Source organism: Lycorma delicatula, chromosome 8 (genome assembly GCF_047948215.1).
Source record: "Lycorma delicatula isolate Av1 chromosome 8, ASM4794821v1, whole genome shotgun sequence".
Classification (NCBI taxonomy): domain Eukaryota; kingdom Metazoa; phylum Arthropoda; class Insecta; order Hemiptera; family Fulgoridae; genus Lycorma; species Lycorma delicatula.
The window spans coordinates 128,694,953-128,702,195 of NC_134462.1; positions in this window are offsets into that span (position 1 = coordinate 128,694,953).

Consider the following 7,243-nt stretch of genomic DNA (forward strand, 5'->3'; position numbering starts at 1 on the left):
AATCTTTTACAAAGTGTCCCAGAAAGAAACGGAGAAACTGTTCTAACGAACGGACTTTCCATAACTATTCTGAACGGAAACGTTCTACTGATGAAAAAAAAAGTTCACATAAACATAGGTATGGAAAAGCTTTGTTTTCAAGATACAGCTAGCGAAAGTTTACGCCCGGATTTTAGTTTTTATAATAAAAAGGTGCCCTATTGTAATTTTTGTGACTCAAACTAAGGATTATAATGTTGGTGGTTTCTTATGTAATTTGAGCTGGGAAATATAATAAAACAGGTCCCAGAACTGTAACTCCAATAGTTTTTAAGATATTTGACGTAAAGTACAAAATTCGGTTTCGAAAAACAAGTTTTTTTAGGTTTGTAGTACAATATCTTTGTTAAATAACTAATAAAAACGGAAGATTTAGTAACAAAACTTGTAGAGAATTTAATTCTGAAAAAATTAATGCAAATATACAGATGGAGGCCCTAGTCTCCTAGGGGGGGTCTCTCCCTAGGAGCCTACGGAGACCTCCTAGTCTCCTAAGAGGTAAAGTTGTGAATTAAAAGGTATTCATTAAAGAGAAAAAAGATTAATTTTTTTACTTCATTATTAAGGGAGACCTCCTAGTCTCCTAAGGGGTGAAGTTGTGAAAAGGTATTCATTAAAGGGGAAAAAATTTAATTTTTTTACTTCATTATTATAGTCTTTCCTTGATTAAAAAAATTCATTGCAAAAGAACTATTACAGTTACAGCTATGCGGTTTGTGGCAACAGCCAAAATTTAAAAGTAGTAAAGGTTTTTTTACCGTGTCAATAAAGTTCAACATGCGTGCCTTTTGTTGCCCGTTGAATGTCCAACCGATAACCGATTTCCCGTCATGTGTTGGTCAACATTTCTTGGGGTAGCACTAGCAACAGCTTCAGTTATGCTCCGTCTCATTCTATCCAGATCAGGTACGGGTGTTGCATAGACTCTGTCCTTAACATAATTCCAGAGGAAAAAGTCTAAGGGAGTTATGTCTGGTGATCGTGGTGGCCAGGCAGTGGAACCGTCGCGCCCAATCCATCTGCCATGAAACGATTCATTCAGAAAATCTCGAACTAGTAATCCTCAATGTGGTAGTGTGTCATCCTGCTGGAAAATCACCTTACGTCATTTAGTTGAAGTATAGCAAATTGTTGCACCGTATCCAGGTAAATGTTAACTGTTATTGATTTCTGGATGAAAAAGACGGGACTAATCATTCTGTTGTGCATCTAATCACACTGTACATTCATTTCAAGGGAATCTATAAATTTTTCCCGGGTAAAGTATGGGTTTTCTGAGTCCCATATTCTCACACTATGCCTGTTTACTTTCCCTGGGTTGTGGAAAGTAGCCTCGTCTGAAAAACACATACGCTACAGGTATCAATCCGCTGCAAAATCTCGGTCGCAAAGGCAGCCCGACGAGGGCTGTCATCTGGTTGTAGATGTTGCATATCTGAACTTTATACGCGTACAACATTAGTTTCTTGTGTTGAATTTTATGCACTGTTGACCAGGGAATCCGTAGTTCACAGTTAGATTTGGAAGGAGTATATAGAAATGCTTGCTGCACAACCTCAACCTTCTCTTCATTAACGGATGGCCGCCCTGTTTGCGGAAAATCGACTACACTTCCATTGTCCTTAAACTTTGCATACCACGGAACGGTACTCTTGCTATTATGTATTGGTCGTCTGTATTCCTTTCTAAAATTTCGCTGCACAGTAATCGGTGATTTCGAGTCGTGATACCACAACACACATTGCGCTTTCTCCTGGATTGACGCAATTTTATTAAAAAATTGATCCAGTACTTTCCTACTCTGTCTCTACCTGCAACAAACCAATATAAAAAACTTGATAATTCTTTATTTATTTTACCATAAACCGCACAGCTGTAACTGTGATATTTTTTTTGTAATAAATTTTTGTAATCGTGGAATGACTTTACGGGTACTGTATTTCTGTTACTATGGCAACATAAATAAGTTACCATAGTTTCTGTTTTTTACAATTCTGTCTTTTATAAATTAATCGTATTATATACTCAATTTTTACATTCTTCTCAAAGAGGATTTGAAATCGAGCATAAATATTTTTTTTTTTTAATAAAAACCTTCCTGCTAAATAAAATCAGCTTTTTATTTTATGGAGCTTTTTGGACTTCAGTTTATTCATAAAGTTCCTTCAATCCATTAATTTTGAAGAAAATTCAGTCTTTATCCTATGAGAAGATGCACGAAATAATTAAATAATTTACATTAACTTATTGATGTTTTAATTATTTTTCTGTTAATTCCAAGAAGTAATGACCTTGGATATTAATGTTTGGTCTACAATGGATTAATAGCTCTTTAGTCTTGTCTTATTTTATTCATTTTGGTTTTTATCTCTTTTTTAAATTAATATGCTCTCTTTTATAGTGCAGCCTACCAAAACTTTAAGCTATTGTTATGCTTACCTTAATTTCTAAGGTGGTAAGGTGGTACATCACGACGGGTGATGTAAGTTCAAAAATAAATATACTATATAAGTTTAATTTTTACAATTTAAAATATAAGTTTACATAATTTACCTTTACGTTAGCCTTACTAAGCGAAAATAGTTATATAATATGCATTACAACTCACTGAAAGGAATTTAGTAATTTATCGATTTCCGCTCCCTGAAATATTTCTTACGTCTATAAACATCCGAGGTACGAATTTTGTTATACATTCAGTCCCTGAGGTAAATAGAGTTAAAGTATCATTTATCGTTACAAGTAACACCTTCACTAAGTGTCACGTTTATTTCAGAGGGTTTGGCACCCTAATATGGAACAGTAAATTAAGCTTAGAGAAGAAGACATTGGAATCACGTTATTTGTTTCAGATCTTTTAACGTATTTTTTTCCGTTTTGTATAAACGGAAACTTCCATAAATTTAACTTTTAATTCTTAGCCATTATCATCATCACTTTTTTATTTATTAAAAAAGTAAAGTCCAGATATAACGCCGTCGTTTATAACGCTGTGAACGTGTAACTCCGAAAAAAAGTCACGTAAACATCCAATTTGTAACGCCGCGGCAAAATCAATGGCCCGAGATGAGAGGGCAGTATAGTGCACAGCACGTACAACTTCCACATTTATGTTCCATTTTAGAAAAACATCGTAAGAATGATAAACAATAAAAAAAAACGATATTTTTAAAAAGTGAATGTCATTTTAAATACGAATTTTTTTTTTGTTTTTTTGTTTACGTAGCGTAAAATTCTTTGCACAGCGTTTCATATTTAATTTACAATTTGTTTTCCTTTTCATGAGTAGATTTCAAATTTTATCCTACTTTGTTTATCTATATCTCTTATAAAAATAAAATCATTGATAAAATCACAAAAAATATTGTAAACATACTTAGAAAAAAACAACTGATGTGGACACCGCATGACTTCCTTGTACGCCTATTAAATTACATACACATTTTTTAAAATGAAAAGTACATAAAATTTTATTTTATTAATCTGATATTTTTTCATATATATATATATATATATATATATATATATATATATATATATATATGTATATATATATACATATTGTTATTGAATTATTATTAACGAAAAATCGTTTTTACAATCGGAGGTTAACAATTATTAATAAATTAGTACATTTAAATTTTAAAAAAAAAGTTAAAAAAAAAGGAGATGGTATCTGATTCGAACCGATGTGCCTTCCCCTTGTAAGATGCAAATATTTCATTAACTAAAATTCTATTTGGCTATAACTCTGGAACCAATGAAAATAAGTACCACTTATGATATATCGTTGAAATGATCTCATTAAGGGCTTATTACTGCTGTTAAGAAAAATTCGAAAATCCAATTTTTTTGGATTTCGGGCTTTTTTAAACACTTTTGGTCCAGTCGATTGCAGTCAAAAGGGGAGGTACGCAACTAGATGTTATAACAGTCCTAAATCAAAAATTTCAACGTTCTAGTCTAATCGTTTTTGGGTTATGCGAGATATATATACAGACGTCACGCCGAAACTAGTCAAAATAGATTCAGGGTCGGTAAAAATGGATATTTCCGTTGAAATCTGAAATTTTCATTACAATACTTCACACAAGTAAGTAAAAAATTACGGATAGTTATATCACATTCCTTCATGGGTATTAGAGAAGGTGAGTTACGTATTTGTGTCCTCGAATTTTTTTTTTTAATGATTTAATATTTATAAATACAAGTTTAACTATTACGAGTACAATTATTAATACAAGTTTATCAGCATATATATTGTTAATATATACTCAAAGATTATGAGTATTACGCAACAAATTTTCTGACACGTTAATGGACTAAGTTACTAACCGAATTGGTCCCGTAACAGTCATCGTTTATCTCACTGCAACCGCGTTTTAACCGGGTTTAATGTCGCGTTATTATTTCTAACCAATCTCTACTTATTCATTTTCATTGACGAAAGGTTATTTTATTAACTACTATTCATTTTCGTTTTGTTTTTATCTTCTACTAGCCCGTCCGTCTAGCCAGAACCTGGACCCCAGGGCTGAGGTCAGCCCAGGGGATCCCGGAACAAACTCAGGGGCTCCTCAGGGCCTCCCAGGGCTAAGGGACCTACCTCATGGCCACAGAGCTCGCTTCGCTTGCCATTCCTAATTTACCAGGGAGACCGGCGTCCTGGACATCCGCAGAGCTTGCTTCGAATCCCATTCCCATCTGCCCAGAGGGCTCACTCCCCTGGACCCCCGTACTGTACGTTATTCTCATGGCTATGAGAGTAATGATGATAAATAATAATTATAGTATTCAGGCTTTATAAAATTCTGAAAAAGAAACTAAATTACAAAAGGTAGAATAATAGCAACTTTTTTCTTTTCTTGTTTAGCCTCCGGGAATTACCATTCAGGTATTACTTCAGAGGATGATATATATGAGTATAAATGAACTGTAGTATTGTACAGTCTCAGTTCGACCATTCCTGAGATGTGTGGTTAATTGAAATCAACCACCGAAGAACATCTCGATTCCCCCCCGAGGGCAGAAGATCCCGCCTCATAGCGTGTCAGGTCGCTACACCAACCCCTCCGTTCCTAGCCAGAAGTGGCTTTAACGGAGGTCATCTTCTCACCCTCAAAATGATCACACACACAGCGTTCAGTTCAGGCCTCGCTGAGATGCCACCGATGTAGATGCCCCGAGGGACATCTACATCGGTAAATTCACCCCGAGATAGATTTAGATTTATGCCTTCCGAAGAAGACTCACCTATAGCTACCACTTCGCCCTCAGGAACTAAGCTAGAAACCTAACCGCGGATTGAAGACCCTGCGCCTAGTTCTAACAATTAATGAGCCAATTTCATGAATGTCTCGAATTCGAGGCAATAAAACAACTTCCCCACTAGAAGCGTTGATCGCAACGAAATTTAGACCTAGTTCCCTTAAGAACTCAGCTAGCATTATAATTCATTCATGAGTGCAAGAGTTTAACGGACTCCGGTTTGGTCTACCGGGGAGAGGAGAATGAACGCCTACTCCCACTCAGCTCCATCGCGGAGTCCCGCGTGACATTCACCTTCTTCCATTAACCGCCGTCGGAACGCCGCTGCATGCCACCTAAGCGGCACGCAGCCACGTCCCGCCGACAGTGTCGTATGCTCATACAAATGCTCTTGTCGAAGCGCTACCGCAACCCTCGGGGCAACGAGTTCCATGCCCGTTGGCAGCGGCCGCAACTCCGCCGACAGCTTAATTCCATTATTTAATGCCACCGAAAACCACCGGTATCCACGATCTAGTATTCAAATCCGTGTAAAAATAACTGCTCTTAAGAATAATAGTAGCTTTCTTTCTTTTTCCTGTTTAGCCTCCGGTAATTACCTTTCAGATAATACTTCAGAGGATGATATGTATGTGTGTAAATGAAGTGTAGTCTTGTACAGTCTCAGTTCGGCCATACCTGAGAGGTGTGATTAATTGAAACCCAACCACCAAAGAACATCGGTACACATGATTTAGTATAAAAGTAACTGCTTTTAAGAATATGGTAACTAAAGTACACACACATTCGATGAGGAAAAATTCATAACTTATTTCTTTGCCGTAGTGGCAGAAATATAATAATGAAACAAAAGGATTAATCTACTTTTTTCCGTAATGATTATCTAATTCACAACTTCACCCTCCTTGAGGGCAAAGAAATAATGAATATATTTAATATCTTAACCTTCATGGGAACTACGGCCTTGGTCGATAACTTAAAACATTCCCTGAGATAACAGGAACGTATCCTGAAAATTTGAAAGAAATCCGTCGGTTAGTTCTCGCGTGATGCAATAACAAACAAATAGACAAATTTATATATATATTTAGAAACACATTTCCGAATAACCGTGATCTGTTAAATGGAGAGTGTACCTGATGCATGAAAAATCTTGAATTATGAAAACCGGACTATTGCTTGCAGGAATATTATTGGAGCACCCCATTGCACCTCCCCAAAACTGCGCCCGAGGGGTACCCCGTTTGTTACCAGTTGATGGTAATGATCGGTCTAGCCTTCTACGGAGTGTTCACATACCTCCACCATTCTAGTCTCACACGCAGTCCCCGCGGGAAGCCATTTATTATTAAACAGAAATTTGTTAAATTTATTTTAATAAACTATTTTATATACGTAATTTTTTTTGTTAAATTTATTTAATATTATTTTATTTAAGGTAAATTTAATTCTATTATTTTTGCAATATTATTCATTCGATTGATTCGAATCATTCAGTTCAAACCCGACTCACATAGTGGTAGAGATTCAGTTCACAGTTCATCGTTCAATCCAAGTTACATGGGGAAAACTTTGGTTGCGATTGATCGAGCAGTTTTGTTGTTAATCCTTTATAAAGAAAACCCCTTTTCCTCTTTATATAATAGTATATTTTGATTGATCAATATATATGAGTATTTAAACAAAATTCATTAATAAAATTTGTTTAAAATAGTAAAGTTTTCCAGAAATGCCCTAACTAAATTTCAATTCTTTTAATTAACTGTAACTAATTTGTTTTTGGCCGGTCCTTTTTTAAATACGGATGATCTATATTAAATAAGTATTCAAATATAAACTTGGATCGTGGGATGTACGAGCAGTTTGATTTTCTGTATCGTTAAGCTGCAGTTGACGCGTTTTAAAGTTTGTGTGTAATGAACTGTTCAACGTATCG